This window comes from Capsicum annuum, chromosome 2, assembly GCF_002878395.1.
Source record: "Capsicum annuum cultivar UCD-10X-F1 chromosome 2, UCD10Xv1.1, whole genome shotgun sequence".
Classification (NCBI taxonomy): domain Eukaryota; kingdom Viridiplantae; phylum Streptophyta; class Magnoliopsida; order Solanales; family Solanaceae; genus Capsicum; species Capsicum annuum.
In genome coordinates, this window is record NC_061112.1 from 36,093,925 (window position 1) to 36,112,461 (window position 18,537).

Below are 18,537 nucleotides of genomic sequence, written 5' to 3' on the forward strand. Positions count from 1 at the left end.
AAGAAGAAAAGAAATATGGGGAGAGAAGTAGAAAGTAGCCAGGCAGGTGGGGGAGAGAAGTCTGGAACCCTTTCAATCCAGGCTCCCACACCTCTTAATGGTTGTGAGGCCAATCTTGCTGCTTGAATGCCTCTATGGACCCAACCTGAGCCCATTCTAAGCTCCGAAGGAAGCTAGATGAGGAGAAAAAAAAAAGCACCGCTCTTGGGACTATATATACTAGTGAGTAATTGGAAGGCAGTTTAAGTGATGTCCAAGTGCACCTCCCCTACAAGAAGCTCCCTAATTTGACAAGGAAGTATGTTGAAGAGTTCTCCTTCCTTAGTAGAACAAAGAAGAGTTCACCTTGATCCTAAAAAATGAAGCCACCAGCTAGACAATCCTCCCCTTTTTATATTTTATGGTTTTGGATTTGGGTTGCCCCCATTTGGGGCGTGTGATAAATAATTAATCTTTTTATTTTTATCATATTTTTTAGACATCTATCATTATTTTACTTTAGTAAAAATCATTTTAGCTTATATAGTATGTTGAAAATAATTTTGATCATTATTTATCGTGAATATGGGATTGCTTTACAACGATTGCAAAAATAGAGGAATCCCTAGCAGCTCACTGGCTAGAGCCATTACTGCAGTTAATCTTACCTTATAGTGGTAACCTCTAGTGGTTCTACTTTTTCTCTCTTTGCTAACAATTTCCAGGTTTTTTCCTCACACTACGATAGTCCTTGATCATGGTTTGAGGTTCTGTCTCATAGTTTAAGGTCTAAAGTGATTATATTGCGACCCTAACTATTGTAAATGCAACTAACTGCTCAACTTGATTTACTCTTAACATATCTTTACCTTATTTTCATCTAAAGTACCACATCCATCACGATATTTCTCACAGAATAGCAAGGCACCCAGATAGTTCATGAGAATTCTGATAGAAATTAAGGAATATTTCACATTATGGAGAGATCAGGTGAAATGCCCCAAACTTTGACCCGTGATAATTTCCTTGATTTTGAACTCTCTGATCATCATATGACTCACACCATGAGTCATATGAGGTGGTGACGGGTCTAGGGACCAAAGTTATATGTTGCTCAGTGTGTTGTTGACCAAGTTTTATCTTGATTACTAGAGACTTCATACGAGTCACATGTTAATGTGATGAGAGGGTTGAGTCCAATTGTATGTTGTCCAGCATCTAGCTCTTGGTGTTCTATCTTGGATACGACTAGACCATACCAGTTGTACAGTCTAGTAATGAGTGGGGCAAGGGAGTCATAGGTTGGACAGAGTGTGGTGTCCAACCTTCTGTCTTGGTGACGACTTGATGGTACTAGTCAAAGGTTATGGTGATGAGTTGGAGGGGAAACTCGTAACCTCATGCGAGTTTGTTGTAGCTTTAAGTCGGGTACTTTGGACATTTCCTACCCCAAGACCTTAAGACCCCACGTCTTATAACACTCTTATAACACTAGTTAGTCATCCCTTATACACTTTAGAAAATTAAAACACTCTCTAAACTCTCTCTAAAAAACTCTTAAGAAGATTGGGCTAGGGTTACTACAAGGTGGTCATCTAGAGGCTTAAGGATCAAAATCTCTCAATGAATCTTTGTAACTCAGGAATGTTACTCCTCCCTCATTATTATTTTACAAAGAGCATGTGTTTTAATGTATGGTTTTTATGATATTATTTTGGTTTGAAATAATAGTTGCGGATTTTTTAAGTACATGGTTGAACAAAGTTTCTCATGGTTTAATTACATTTTCTTTCATGATTTTGGTATGATTTTGACATTGTGGGATGCATGTTAATGGTAAATGGATTTCGAGGTATTATGGATTCCTCAAATTACTTGGTTATGATTTTGAAACTTATGTGCCCTCAACCTTTTGTTACAATGTCACTGAGAATAATTTTGTCACATAGTTTGACTACTTTTGATATCTTTGAATTGCATAAATGAAAATGGAACATAAATTGGTCTGGTTGATTTTAAATGGTTTAGAAATGCCTTGGTGGCCCTGGTTTTGGTTTAATTTGGAAACTTTGGAGTCAACTTGGTTTAATGGTTTTGGTATGGCATAAAAGGATAGATTTGAAAGCTCTAATTTTTGTATGACGATAACAACTGTAAATGCCTAATTAAAAGACTCCTTGGTAAATGGTTGGAATATGTAAATGGTTTTAACATAGGCTTAAAGGCGGTTGTGTAACAAAGTCATGGAAGGTAGAGGTCCCGAGGGGGACCAATACTGGAAACTCATGTTTTTTGATGTATGGTTTGGTCATGGTATCATGTGCATGATGTCACACTCTATATTTTGGGAGATGTACTAGTCATCTCAAGTTTTTCTCTGGTTCGTGCGGCTAACATGCACTGAGGCCCTTTCAGCAGGGAGAGTTAAACCCATATTGCCTGTGGGTGCCTTTAGGATAGAAAAAGTAACACAGTCTAGGTTAAGGTTTTAAATTCATGATAAACCCTGTTACCTAACCCAACACAATATATATGTATATATATAATTGCATATGGTTATTTGATTTGGTTTAGAATGATGGCATTATTTTATCTTTATCCGTGAGTTACATTCTAGTATTCACCATGCTAACAATCTTCGGGTGTTGTATCCCCCCATGATGCAGGAACTGGCCATACTATCACCTCCTTCTCAATGACTTGGTGATTCGGGGACAATATTGAGTTAGATTAAAGTGGCGAGCTTCCATTCTTCAGAGGGCCTATTTCATATTATGGTTTATCTTATGTCTTTCTATTTCTTTGACATTGGTTTTTGGCTATGGTCGGAGGCATGTCTCGACTAGATATTCTTTGACATTATTTAGAGGACTTGTATGGACAACTGTGGACTTGGGTATATTATGGTTTGTTTGATTTAGTTTGGATGGTATGACTTGGTTGGGCTGGTCTTAGTTTTAGACTTATCCCAAAGTTATTAAATTTTAAATACTCTATCTTGTTATATGTTTGGAATTCATTCGACACGGATTGTATATTGGTTGGTTGGATTGGGTATAGGGGGTGGTCTCCAGTCATTGTTGGACTTGAGATGCCCAATATAACTAGCACTAGTTTGATCGTGTCAGATTAGTATCAGAGCGCTAGGTTCATGGTTAGTTGAGTGTCCACAAAGTCGTGTTAAGTAGAGTAGAGAGGCTACGAGACATTTAGAAATAATTCACTTTATTTTTGTCTTACTTCAAACTAAAGAGTCTAAGGTCTGGTATTCTTCTAATTCCTATTTGTGCGCCTTTCAGAGTATCCCTCCCAGATGATCTGAAGCTTATGAAAACTTCTTTATTCCACTTCGAGACACTTTTGATTGGACACATTCTACTTATGAGGTCCAAACCTAGTCTAGGGGTCCAGCTCATGATTACTCTTTTGGAGTTCCACCGGTTCCCTCTAATCTTCCGCGAGATCCATTAGTTGACATGATGAATGTTAAGTTTTATTGGTCTATTCATATGTTGGCTCAGTAGGCAGCTTTTCTGTTTAAGCATAGTGCTCCATCTTCCACAAGAGTTAGCCAGTCCATGAGGTAATTATCGCCCTCGGCATGATAGGAAACTAGGGCATGGGGTACCCAATCACAGACTAATAGGGCTCAGTCAGCTCCGTCCTACCCTCTCTGCAAATTTTATGGTCAGCTGCATCATGGTCAGTATAAGAAAGGGATACATTGATGTTTTATTTGTGGTCAAATTGTTCATATGCAGCGTGATTGTCCTTTTAGAGTTGCTTATGGGTCTAAAAAGGCTCATGTTGCCTCTTCATCAATCCCTGCACCAGAGGGTGCTTCTTCTGTTCTGTTTTTGGTTTTAGTATCGGTACTGGCCGGAATCTCTTATATGTTCTTATTTATCGCCAGGACTTTAAGGCATCTCCCGATGACGCTACTAGTATGTTGAAACTTTTCTCACGTGATATCTACTATTTACTTGATCCAGGGTCTACTCTTTCTTATGTGACCCCATTTATAGCTAAGCATTTGGTTTTGGTCTTGAGTGTATTGCTGATCTTTTTCTATGTCTACCCGATTGGTGACTCTGTGATGGTTATAAGAGTTTATAGGGGTTGTGAGGTATCTGTGGGTGGTCAGGAAACTTTGGTGGATCTATTTGAATTAGACATGGCTGATTTTGAGGTCATATTAGGAATGGATTGATCACACTTCTACTATGCATCTCTAGAGTGTTAGACCCTTGGTCATCTTTAAATTCCCAAATGAGTCAGCTATTGAGTGAGAGGGTGGTTCCCTAGCTCCTAGGGAGAGGTTCACATCATATCTTAGAGCTTGGAGATTAATCTCCAAAGGGTGTCTCTATTATCTCGTCCTAGTTAAAAATTCTAACTTAGAGGATCCTTCTTTGCATTCTGTCCCGATGGAGAATGAATTTCCTGAGGTCTTCCTTAATGACCTTCCAGGTGCCCCTCCTGATCGGGAGATTGGATTGGGATTGATCTTATTCTGGACACACGTTCTATTTTCATTCCCTTATATAGAATGGCTCCAGCCAAGTTAAAGAAGCTTAAGGAGTAATTAAAGGAACTTCTAGACAAAGGTTTCATCTGTCCTAGTGTGTCCCCATGGGGTACACCTATTTTATTCATGTTTAAGAAGGATAGGTCCCTTTGGATATGTCTTGATTACCGATAGTTGAATAAGGTGATGATAAAGAATAAGTACGCTCTTCCAAAAAGAGAGATGATGTGTTTGATCAGCTTCAGGGTGCTAAGTTTTTTTGCAAGATTGATCTTTGATCCAGAAATCATCAGTCAAAGATTAGGGAGGTGGATATCCCTAAGACTGCCTTCCGTACTCGGTATGTGCATTTTTAATTTCTAGTTATGTCTTTTGGGTTGACTAATGCCCCGACGACATTCACGAACTTGATGAACAGGGTCTTTCGATAGTTTTTAGATTTTTTGTCATTGTGTTCATAGATGATATTCTAGTGTACTCTAAGAGTAAGTTGGATCATGTTGATCACCTCCACATGTGTTGCAGACCTTGAAAGATCAGTAGTTGTATGCCAAATTTTCAAAATGTGAATTCTGGTTAAACACTGTCACTTTTCTGGGTTATGTCATTTTTTAGTAAAGAGATCATGACGGATCCGTAGAAAGTCGCAATGGTTAAGAAGTGTCCTAGACCCACGACTCCAACTACTATTTGGAGTTCCTTGGGTTTAGCCGGTTACTATAGGAAAATTGTGGAAAGTTTCAACTATAGCTACTCCATTGACTAAGTTGATCTAGAAGGGGAAGTTCTTATGGTCTGATCGTGTGAGGGTAGTTTTGAAAAATTAAAGGATAGGTTGACTTCAGCTTTGATCTTGACCCTGCCCGAGGGTAATGTTGGATTTGTTGTTTATTGTGATGTTTCTCATGCGGGACTCGGTTGTGTGTTGATGCAGCATGGTAGGGTGGTTCCCTATCTTTTCGGCAGGTTATCCATGGAAAGTCTAGCTCATGTGGATGAGGATAAGTAGGAATTGGTAAAGGATATTCACTGTTTGTCTAATCTGGGAGTTTTTCTTACGGACTCTGAAGATGGTGGTGTAATTCTTCACCAGATATCACAGTCGTCTCTTATTGGTGAGATAAAGAAAAAGAAGATATTGAATCCTACCTTGATGGAGGTTAAGAGAAATGTGAGCCAGCAAAGGGTTGTAGCTTTTGCGATTGGCGGCGATGGTATCTTGAGGTAAAAAAGCAACTTATGTGTTCTAGATATGGATGGGTTGAGAGAAAGGATTTTGGTTGAGGTGCATGGATCGCGCTACACCATTTATCCGGGTTCGATGAAGATGTACCATGATCATAAGGAATTTTATTAGTGGAATAATATAAAGCGGGATGTGGCTAGTTTTGTAGCTAAGTGCATGGTGCACCAATAAAAAAAAGTTGAGCACACGAGGCCCAAAGGATTGTATCAAGAAATTGAGTTGTCTGTATGGTAGGAGATATTGTTCTCTTATTGGGTGGTATGGGGTTAGTGAAAATAAGTTGTTTGGACTTGATTTGGTTTACCAAGCCTTATAGAAGGTAACGGTAATTTGTGATAGGCTTAAGACCGCTCAGAGTCACAAAAAGCCCTATACAGATGTAAGGCATAGGGAGTTAGAGTTTAAGGTTAGCAATTAGGTGTTCCTGAATGTGTCTCCCGTGAAGGGAGTAATTCGGTTAGGAAGGAGGGAAAGCTCAGTCTGTTCAATGTCAGTCATTACTTTGTTTTGAAAAGGGTTGGTAATGTTGCCTACGATCTGGAGTTGTCTTCTAGCTTGAGCTTCATTTTTTCAGTATTTCATGTTTCTATGTTGAGAAAGTGTGTGGGTCATCCTTCATCGGTTGTTTCTTTGGAAGGGTTAGGTTTGAACTCCGTGTCTTAAGGAGTAGTCCCAGTTGAGATCTTAGATCAGCAAGTTGGTTGGTTGTGGACGAAGGATGTGGCTTCGGTAAAGGTTCTTTGGAGGAACCATAAGGTTGAGGAAGCTACATGGGAAGTGGAAGAGGACATGAACTCTAAGTATCTGCATTTGTTCCCTATTTCTGATATTCGTGCTTAAGGTATGTGTTGTTCTTAACATCATTATTTTCTGACTTTGCTTAAGGGAATTTTGAGGGTTAGTAATGTGTTAAATCATGCTTCTGTTGCCTTAAACCCTTCATTCGAGGATGAATAATCCTAGTGGGGGATATTGAAACGCCTCGAACCTTGACCCTTACAAATTTCCTTAGTTTTGAACTCTCTAATCATCTTACGACTCACACCATGAGTCGTATAGTATGGTGACGGGTCTAGGGACCCAAGTCGTATATTGGTCAATATGTTGTTGGCCAAGTTTTGTCCTAGTTACTAGAGACTCCATATGAGTCGTATGTTGATGTGATGAAAGGGTTGAGTCCAATCGTATATTGTCCAGCGTCTAGCTGTTAGTGTTCTATCTTGGATACACTAGACCATACCAGTCATATAGTCTAGTGACAAGTGGGGTAAGAGAGACGTAGATTGGACAGAGTGTGGTGTCCAACCTTTTATCTTGGTGACAACTTGATGGTACTAGTCGAAGGTTGTGGTGACAAGTTGGAGGGGAAACTCGTAAACTTATGCGAGTTTGTTGCAGCTTTAAGCTGGGGATACTTTGGACATTTCCCACCCTAAGACCTTAAGACCCCATGTCTTACAACACTATTCTGCCATCCCTTATACACTTTAGAAGATTAAAACACTCTCTAAACACTCTCTAAAAACCTCTTAAGAAGATTGGGATAGGATTTCTTCAAGGTGATCATCTAGAGGCTTAAGGATCAAAATCTCCCTGTGAATCTTCGTAACTCAGGCATGTTACTCCTCCCACATTGTTATTTTACAAAGAGCATGTGTTTTAATGTATGTTTTTCATGATATTGTTATGGTTTGAAATAATGGTTGGGGGTTTTGGATATTCATGGTTGAATAATGTTCTGATGGTTTAATTACGTTTTCATTCATGCTTTTAGTATAATTTTGACATTGTGGGATGCATGTTAATGATAAATGGATTTCAGGGTATTATGGATTCCCTAAATTACTTGGTTATGGTTTGGAAACATATATGCCCTCAACCTATTTGTTAAAATGCCAATGAGAATGATTTTGCCACATAGTTTGACTATTTTTGATATCTTTGCATTGCATAAATGGTAATGGAACCTGAATTGGTCTGATTGATTTTAAATGGTTTAGAAAGGCCTTGGTGGCCATGGTTTTGGTTTAATTTGGAAACTTTGGAGTCAACTTGGTTTAATGGTTTTGGTATGGCATAAAATGATAGACTTGCAAGCTGTAATTTTGGTATGGCGATACCAACGGTTAATTCCTAATTAAAAGACCCCTTGGTAAATGGTTGGAATGTGTAAATGGTTTTAGTATTGGCTTAAAGGGGGTTGTGTTGCAAAGCCGTGGAAGGTGGAGGTCCCGAGGGGACCAATATTTGAAACACATGTTTGTCGATGTGAGGTTTGCTCATGGTAACCGTGTGCATGATGTCACACTCTATATTTTGGGAGATGTACTAGTCATCTCAGGTTTTTCTTTGATTTGTGCGTCTAACACGCACCGGGGTCCTTTCAGTAGGGGGAGCTGAACGCATATAGCCCGTGGGTGCCTTTAGGATAGCAAAAGCTACACAGTTCAGGTTAAGGTTTTAAATGCATGCTAAACCATGTTCCCTAACTAGGAACGGTATATATGTATATATGAAATTGCATATGGTTATTTGATTTAGTTTTGAATGATGGAATTATTTTCTTCTTATCGTGAGTTACATGCTAGTGTTCACCATGCTGACCACCTTTGGGAGCTGTATCCCACGTAATGTAGGAACCGGTCATACTATCACACCTCATGCTAGTGACTTGGTGATACGGGGACAGCATTGATTCAGATTAAAGTGGTGAGCTTCCATTCTTCAGAAGGCTAATTTCATATTATGATTTATCTTATGTCTTTACTATTCCTTTGACATTGGTTTTTGGCTATGGTCGGGGGCATGTTTCGACTAGATATTCTTTGACATTGTTTAGAGGCTTTGTATGGACAACTGTGGACTTAGGTATATTATTATTTGTTTGGTTTGGTTTGAACGGTATGACTTGGTTGGGTTGGTCTCGATTTTAGAATTATCCCAAAGTCATTGAATTATAAATACTCTATCTTGTTATATATTCAAAATTCATCCGACACTGGTTGTATATTGGTTGGTTGGATTGGGTATGGGGGTGGTCTCCGGTCATTGTTGGACTTGAGATGCCAAACACGACTAGGCCCTAGTTCGGGTCGTGTCATTAGGCGTGCCTCATGTCGCAAAAATGAAAATACACCTCGAGATCACATTAATCCTCATGATCCCTGGGTCCCCTGGCCACATCATACAAATCAACATACACAACAAATATTTGGTACTTAAGAAGTTTGACAATCTATTAACCAAGTAACAAGATAATCAAAACAATAACTATTCATATATGTAATACATGTCGTGTTATATCATACCATAACAAAACATTTAAAGCACCAGTATTTCATACCACATCAAGAATAATTCAACACCTACGCTTCTTATTGACCTCTACTGGTTGGAATACCCTGTTCCAACCCTTTAAATATTAGCAAGATACCAATTGAAAGCAACTAATCCAATTTTGATGATTGAGATACCAACTAAAATATTCTAGCTACCAATTGGACTCGATTCGAAAGAAATATTGAGATGGCACGATAGGAGAAATTAAAGTAAAACGGATTCTTAGATGCCTTGTAGCTTCCTACAGATTTGATGAGAACACCAACACACCAATCTACAAGATTCAACTCAATATTTTCTCTCAAACTAAAGAACGATAACCTGATCTCTTATACCATATTGTCGTGACCAAGTCACGAATCGTGCGGACAACTACCTGAACCCACCTTAGGAGAACCCCTATTATCAAACCATCCATTTGATAAGAAAGTTTAAACAATTTAGTTTCAACAACATAATCCAATTAACTCATATATTTCGACATGCTTGTTCAGTGTCATTTAATTATATAACAAGCCTAATTTAGTCATTGCATGGCATTACATTCATATGTATCCATTAAATGTGTTATACGTTTCTTGCACCTACTCTTTAGTACATACTTAACATCTCCAAAAGATATACATGTAGCATCTTCTAAAGTTTCTCTCCCAAAACCAAAGTAGGTGATGTAGTAAATACCATCAAATTTTTATGTTTCTCTCCAAACATAAAAAAAATTGGCTCCTTAACAAATACCATCAAACAATTGAGATGTAATAAATCTTTATCTTCCTTCTTAATCTGTGTGTATTTATGTTTCGAGTATCAAATTATGATGTTTACTCAATCTTAAAATACTTAAAACATTTTTCTAGTGGGATAAGGCCCGTGTCAATACTTAAAACATTCTTCTAGTTGGGCCCGTACGGACATGGGCCTTATCCCACTAGTAAATATATAAATGAGTTACCTTGTATTAAGGGTTTGCTAGCATACTCATCTACACTACCAATAGGATGGTCCACTCAAGGAACCAACAACATCATATAAATATAATTGAACACTCAAGACATATGAATGAATGCATGCAAACAAGATGTGTGCATCATCTCTTTCTCTTCTCGATCTTATTAATCTCATTAACGTTATCATCATATCAATATCCTCATCATCTCACCTTCATAACATCAATGTATAAGAATATGCAATGCAGTCCATAACCACAAACAATGCCCAAAAGCAACCACAATTACTGGTTCACATGAAATCATAAAGACATCAATATTATTTTTGCACATATCCTTGTGTACATACATTTACATAATCATGTACATCACACCTCCTATGAAACTGCAATGGTTCTACCTAGATGTCATTGTTAACTCTGTCTACAACCTACATTTATTTTTGACAACGTTCTCAAATTCTTCGTAAATACTTCTATCAAAATACTTATACTTGACCTTACTAACCTTACCTTGATTATTTTACGACCCTTACAAAACTTACCTACTCTCTCTTTTTACCATAACCCCTACCATACTTGTGAAGCATGGTTTTCATTTAACTAGTTAAGATTCTTACAAGGTTTGATCCCTTTCATGCTGCGAATATTGCATCATCGGAGTACTACAACTACTTGCACATTATCAAAGACTAATCGTATTTTTATCATTTTTGTCCATCCAAATACTATGTCCCAAAGTCTAATCCATAAAAACTCCCGACATTACCACCAATATTACATGAATCTAGCTCAAGTCTATTGCAATTTAAACCATAACCTACCTAGTAGACAAAACATGTTGCTATTTAGAGTAGAGAGTTATCTCACAAGTACTAAGTGTTTCCTTATGTCAGGTTCCCATCGGGTGTGCCTCAAAATTGCCCTCATGAAGCTTGGTTTTTAAATATAGCTATGAAGGTGGGGTTTATTCAGGATGTTTTTGGGGAAAGGACAACCTTGGGGATGAAATAAAAGAGGTTTTTTAAAATTACTTCAAGCTGGCTACTGGCAGGTTACCATTGCATCAGTAGGCAACAGGTCGACCCAATTCTTTTTTTTTATTCTTAGCCCAACTACGTTGGGCACCATTTTTTTCCACAAAATAAATTGGAGAAACTATATGGAGTAGCATACCTAAAACTTAAATTATAAAAAAATAGCAACACTTTAATGAAATTACCTTGTGTAGCAAACATAACATTATTTTAAGTGTGGTCCCCCACTTTGTGCATCTCTGGAAAATTACCGTGTTTAACATGCAGATTTCACGCCAATTGCAAACTAATCTTTCTCTTTCCTTTTAACTTTACCTTTTCTCTTTCACTTTCTCTTTCTCTTTCTTCTCAATCTTTCTCTTTCTTTGTAACTTTACCTTTTCTCTCTCTTTATTCTTTTAAATCTCTCAAATTTCACTTTCGATTTTTTTCCTCACATTTTTCTCACATTTTTTATAAGGATTGTGATCCACAAAATCAGGTATCTATTAAATTCAATTATTGCATGTTATCTATTTAATAATATATTTTGTACTGTAAATCATTATCAAGGTCATTTTTGAGGTCGTTTTTATGAGTTGATATAGTTGAAAAAAATAAATTTTGAATGAGAATTGAAACTGAATTTTGTTTTGTTGCGATTACTAGAGGATAATCAGAGTTGAATAGATATTGTAGATGATTTTGGGTTGATTTATTGTTGATATTTTTTTTTCAATTATTTTTCAGTGAAATTTGATTTTTTATGAGTTGATATAGTTGAAAAAATTGATTTTGGATGAGAATTGAAACTGAATTTTATTTTGTTGCGATTAATGGACGATAATTGAAGTTGAATGAATATTGTAGATGATTTTGTGTTGATTTTTTGTTGAAGAAGACATGAAGGAAGAGGTATTTTTTTTTATATGTATTTTTATTCACTGTTATGTATTTAGGAATTTCAATAAAGTTGTTATCAATTTGGGGTAATATGTAGTTTTTTTGTGAAGCTAATATGTATTTAGGGATTTCAATAAAGCTGATTTGTGAAGATGATTGGTTAAATATACATTTTGGGTAAACATGTTTGTATTTGTATTTTTTGTAAAACTGCTATGTTTAGTTGTATTTGTATATTAAATGAATTTGCTAAGTTGCATGTATGCAATTTATTATACTTGATATCTATTTGCAGTATATTGAAATGTTGAAATATACAAATATATTTGTGGTTATGGACGTATTTGTATCTATTGAAATACAAATATATTTTTAAATAATTTTTTAATAAAATTTATGTAGGTTTGCCATATATACAAATGACTGATTAAATATACATTTAAGGTATACGTATGTAGTTTTGTATGTTTTATAGATACATATGCACTTTCATTTGTATTTTTGTTAGGTTCAATATACGTTTTAAGGTATAGGGAAACATTTGTATTTTTATACATACATATCAAATTTTATATTTATTTTGCTTTAGTGATGAATTTGTGTTTTTGTTTTGTTCAATATACATATGCATATTTATATGTATTTTTTGATGTGTTGATTGTGTTTTATTAGTTTTTTACAGTTTAATAAGGTGTAGTTTTACTTTGTATAGGTGTCGCTGACGAAATATTCATTGTAAGAAAACTTTGAAGTTTGCACCACATATGTGCGGCTACAGTGATAATGATATTGAGGAAAGTTTACAACTTATATTGATATGAAATATTGATGTGCTATTTGTAAGGGATTTGTAAGTTTGTACAAAATATTTTTTAATTATTATTCAATGTTTTTTTGTAGGGACTGTGGTTTGTATATGATTACATACGCAGAGTGTCTTTCTTATGGTCAAGGCATTCCTTCAGTTGAGTTCAATCCTAACGTATTTCGTACAAAACATGCTTCACTATTGTGGAATTACATCATGAGGAAAAAAGAAGAAAAAGCTCAAAGTGATGACGAAGTGTCATTGAGGCCTGTTAGAAAAAGCAAGATAACTAGTGCCACAAAAGTATTAGAAGTCTGATGGTTGATGATTTTATTACATTGTGTAATTGACAAGATTTAACTGGATGTTGCTATTAATTGTAGAAACTTATTTTATGTTTTGAAGTGAATCAAATTTAATTATTGTTGAACAATGAAAGTAATTCACTTTAGTCTTTTATGTTGAACATATTTTCAATAATTTTGTAGTCTGTGTTTTATTTTACTGTTTAGTTTTATTTGGTACAGTGAGATTTATTTTCAAAATACATATGCAGTGTTCAGATTTCGCAATATATACATATGCAGTATTCATATTAGCTTAAAAATACATATGTAGTTAATATCAAATGTATTTTACTCTTGGTTCATTTTCTTTCAAATATATATGTAGTGAATCAAAGTTACTAATTTTGAACTGAATGAAAGTATTTCATTTTAGTCTTTCATTATAGTCTGTGTTTTATTTCAGTGTTCAGTTGTATTTGTTACAGTGTGATTTAACTTCAAAATACATATGTAGTGTTCAGATTTTACAGATTTAACTTAAAAATACATATGCAGTTAACATCATATGTATTTTAATCTTTGTTCATTTACTTTCAAAATACATATGAAGTGAATCAAACTTACTAATTTTGAAGTAAATGAAAGTAATTCATTTTAGTCTTTTATGTTTAATATGCTTTCAATAATTTTGAATCAAACTTACCAATTTTGAAGTGAATGAAAGTAATTCATTCTAGTCTTTTATGCTTAAGATGTTTGTAATAATTTTGTACTCTGTATTTTATTCCAGTATTCATTTTTTTTTTGTTACTGTAAGATTTAGCTTAAAAATTAAGTATGTTCAGATTTTGCAATACATACATATGCAGTATTCAGATTTAACTTTGTTCATTTACTTTCAAATACTTTTAAATACTTTCATATTACAAATATGTATAAGTGATCATATTTTTAAAACATCTCAGTTATCAAATACATATACCCTAAAACATAGTATTTTTCAAATAAAAAGCATATGTTTTTTTCTATCAAATTTAGTAATACATAACTGTATTACTAATTGTTATTCATAACCCACTATAGCAAATGATCGATAAAGATCTTAAAAATCACAAATGAGTTCATTATTATGGAAAGTGCAAAAGAAATTATAAAGAAAGTACGGAAAAACAAATGTATCATTTACGATATTTTCTACATGAACGCCTATTGTTATGCTTAGACCCCCAACCACTGCATGAGTTGATGTTCTTCTTTTCAAACATATCCCTGCTTGATTTTAACACCTTTAGCAGATGTATTTAATACTTGATGCAAATTATTTTGGACGTCACTTCTTTCAACAACACATACATTATGTATTTATATTTTCCCTGCATTACTTATGATTTGATATTCCACTTGAATACATTTATTGCTCAAATTCATATTTATGTAAGATGCCAAAAGATTGTGTAGTTCATTGAATGATGTCGGCGTGCTCAACAATATTGGATCAGTGACGTACTCTTCATAGTTTTTTTCATACGTCCACCTTCCAGAGTGCTTCACAAGAACTGATATGCTTCTCATTGTTAACTTATTTCACCTAAAATATAAAAATATACATATTTGTAAGTTGTCAATAGTTACAACATACCCTTACACAACAAAAACTCAAACAAAATTCTACAGTTATAAACGTAGAATTACGAAACAACTACTCCCGAAAATACAATTACGAAACAACTACAGACAAAATACAATCAAAGCCAACAACTACTCCCAAAAATTCTACAACCAACAACTACTCCCGAAAATATAATTACGAAATATTTGTTAAACTTAAAATACAAACACAGAAAAATTTTTCATACAAAATACAATTAAAAATTAGTTGTTCAACGTTACATACAATCAAAGTCACAACCTCCATAATCGAACACAATCAAATTGATATAAACAAACTTTTCACATATACAGATATACTATAAATTTCGAGAATCAAAACTCCAAAAATATAAATTTTGATCAACTTGAAAAACTGATTTCATCACTATTTTGTTCTACCGGATCAATTTACTGTAGCATTAACTTTTACTCAAAATTTATCTACAAAATATTCAAAAACAAATTAACGACGTCATGAAAAATTTGAACGAAGCAGCAGTAATGGATCACTAAACAAATTTCTAACCAAATAACTGTAACGGTGCAAAAAAAAAATTTAGAACAAATTTCATTTTTTCAATTTCATAAAACCTTATGAAATTGATATGAGAAAAAATATTATGAATGCCTTCAACAACAGTAAAGGATGAATTTACAATCGATAGTTGAATTCAAACAAATTATCTAGAAGAAAGTACAGTTGATCGTTGAATTCGAAGAAACTGATCGTTGAATTTGAAGAAATTGAACAGAAGAAGATACACTTTAATTTGATTGTTCAATTAGAAGAAATTGAACAGAAAAAGATTCAATTGATTTTGATTTTGACTTTTGTTTTGCCTGAACACGTTTTTTGAAACTAAAAATTGAATTTGATTGTTGTTGGTAACAAATAACGAAAATCACATGATTTATTAGATTTTATTGGAAAAGAAATCTGCACATTTAATTTAAGGTAATTTTACCATATTTACCTAAACTAATTTCAGTTAATTAAGGGCAGTAAAACCATTTGTATTTGTATTTTTATAGCAACAGTTTGTTAAAATACAAAATACAAGTTGCTACCTTAGGTAATTATGAAAGTGTTGATATGAATCTCATAATTAAGGTCTTAAGTATGCTATTTGTGAATTTTACCCAAATAAATTTCGAAAAAAGGACATGACATGACCATTTTTTAAAACAATGGCCCATAATTGAAAAGGTGGACATGTTGTAGCCAGTCGGCTAAAGCAATTACCTTTTTTTGGCCATTTGGCCCAATTGGGCACATGCAATTCCTATACTCAATTGATATACTTTTATAACAAATTGATACACTTTTATGCTATATTGATACACTTTCTAAAAAAGAGAACGAAAATTTTATGCAAGCACATGCAGTCTCTATACCCAATTGATACTCTTTTATACCACATTAATACACTTTTATACTATATTGATACACTTGCAGTGTCCATATACTCTATTGATACTCTCTTATACTAAATTGATACATTTTTAGAATGCATGTAGAAACTATATAGAGTCGTATAAAATATGTATCTAAATAATAATTGTAGTTAAAAATTGTATAGATGTGTATAAAAATGCTATAATTATTATATAGAATATGTATATGTATAGAAACTGTATCATTATTATATATAAATATATATCTTCAACAATTGTATTATATTCAAAGTATATGATATTGTATTTTATTGTATAAATAAATAAAATTAAACAAAACAAATAGTATGCTATTTTAATAATGTTGGTGAATGCAAAATAATCTAAAAAAGAAAAAAAAAAAAAGCAATTACTCTATTGTTTAAAAAGAATAAAAAAGAGTAGAATCTTTTAAAAAGAAAAAGAGCCAAAACGGGTGATGTAGCAAATCTAATTACCAACTAATTACTATAGTTTTAGTTAGTACTGCAAATCTAATTACCAACTATTGAGAAATGAGAAAAGTAAGACTAGTGCCTATATTACTTTACTATTAAAGATGAAAAGTCGGCTCAGGACACAAAACAGAAAAGATGTAGAATTGAGGTGCTATTTATTGAATTTTAAAATTTAGGTTCTAATTTTACGAAATTATTTTAGTTTTAGGTGTTATTTTTGTCCTTTCCCCATAAATTTCCCCGGGCACATTAAGAACATTTTATTCATTGTAAAAAAAATTTGAGGCAGTTCACAAGGAACGACGTTTTTGGTCATTACATGCACGAACCTAATGGCATAGTTAATAAGGCTTTATTTGATTGACATGAATATGATGATGCTTTGCAGAATACGTCTTGTCTGGTATGCCTAACAACATTCTTGATGGAGATATTATCATGGCACAAGATAGAGTTGTTTTTACAGATGCAGGTTTACAAGCAGAGAAGGAAAAGGCAAGCATTGGAATGGCGGTTATGATAGAGGTGTGCATCAATCGATTCAATTTTATCTATCACCGGTTCGATTTATCAACTTTTGATTTTTAAATATGCTAAATCAATAACCAATCCAAAAAGATATTTTTTATCAGTTTTCAATTTATCAATTTTTAGTCTTTAACGGTTCAATTCTCGGTTTAATCAATAAACAAATACTCATAAAATAGAAAAATAGTAACTGACATAAAAAGAAATCGAATCTTAGTTGCAACCAAAATCCTACATGTGTTTTAATTTGCAAGAATCTTCAAGCTTGAGTTAAAAATTTGTTATGAGAAATTAAAAGTTTGTATAATTGAAATAATATATCTGTTAATTTGTGTGTGTATATATATATATGGTTTAAAATATTAATTTAGTATGTTCTTATTGGGTTATTGGTTTACCCAATAACCCAATAAGAAAAATCGAAACTGAACCAATAACCCAATAAATTTTTTTTATAAAACCGTTAACCCAATAACCCAATAATAATAAACCAATAATATTTTTATCGTTTCAGTTTATTGGTCGGTAGTATGAATAGTTGTGGACTTTTGCTTCATTCCCTTGGCACTTTCATTCAATTTGTAGGAAAGGCCACAATCGCTGAAGCACTAGAAATCTGAAAGGCTTTAGAACGAGCTCTGTGAAATGGTTGGTCAAGGATCTATATATTATCAGATGCAAAGCTTGTAGGGCAAATGTTACCAAACAATACAACAATATCTTGAAAAACAGATACTACTTGCTAGGATATATGGAGATACATGTGTTCTCTCGAAGATATCAATATTTTATATATTCCTTAAACATGGAATGTGCTAGCTCATAATCTAGCAAAATTCTCTATTTCCTATCTACACACAGATTCATGGGATTCAGCTTTTCCAAGTTGGGTTTTAAATGACGCACTCCACTGATGTCGTATGAACTTTTGAAACAGACTATAAGTAATATAATGAAGTTTACTGGAAAAAAAATTGACCTCGCTTTACTGGCACGATATCTCAAGAAGTGTGGGCAACCTCAAAACCAGGACGAAATGTTGCAGATTTAGGGAGCATATTCTTTCCACGAATAAATTTGATCTTGAGCAAACATAACTGGTCCATATCAAATTCTAGAGTCAGAAAAATATTAACTTTAAAGACTAATTTAGCAAGGTCAAGCATTGAAACATTTTAATGTAAGAATCATAAAGTGAACATTTAAACCTATAAGGGCTATGGAAGGAACTCTATTTATATTCAGACAAGTGTTTTAAATAGGAATATATCATGTCTGGAGATATCACTTAAGAAGTAAACAAACTATTCCAGCTCCTTGCAGAACACAACTTAGCTTAACAGTTCGAAAAGTTGAATTGACAAAACAAAACCAAACTTGTCAAGTATGTTGTATCACAAGCATTTCAAGAGTAG

The 18,537-nt window shown here is 33.9% G+C and overlaps 1 protein-coding gene across 5 annotated transcripts in view; it reads right to left on the reverse strand.

Annotated features, from left to right (window-relative positions):
- Positions 1–14,154: 14,154 nt before the first annotated feature.
- LOC107858430 (vacuolar protein sorting-associated protein 54, chloroplastic) overlaps positions 14,155–18,537 on the reverse strand; it is a 49,962-nt gene continuing 45,579 nt past the window's right edge. For 3 of the 5 annotated variants that reach the window (XM_047405792.1, XM_047405787.1, XM_016703077.2), the window contains one exon: positions 17,844–18,219. The gene's annotated coding sequence lies outside the window, so the exon portion shown is untranslated. Of the gene's footprint in view, positions 14,641–17,843; positions 18,237–18,537 lie in introns of those variants that run through there. The other 2 variants (XM_016703078.2, XM_047405783.1) reach the window with 2 other exon arrangements.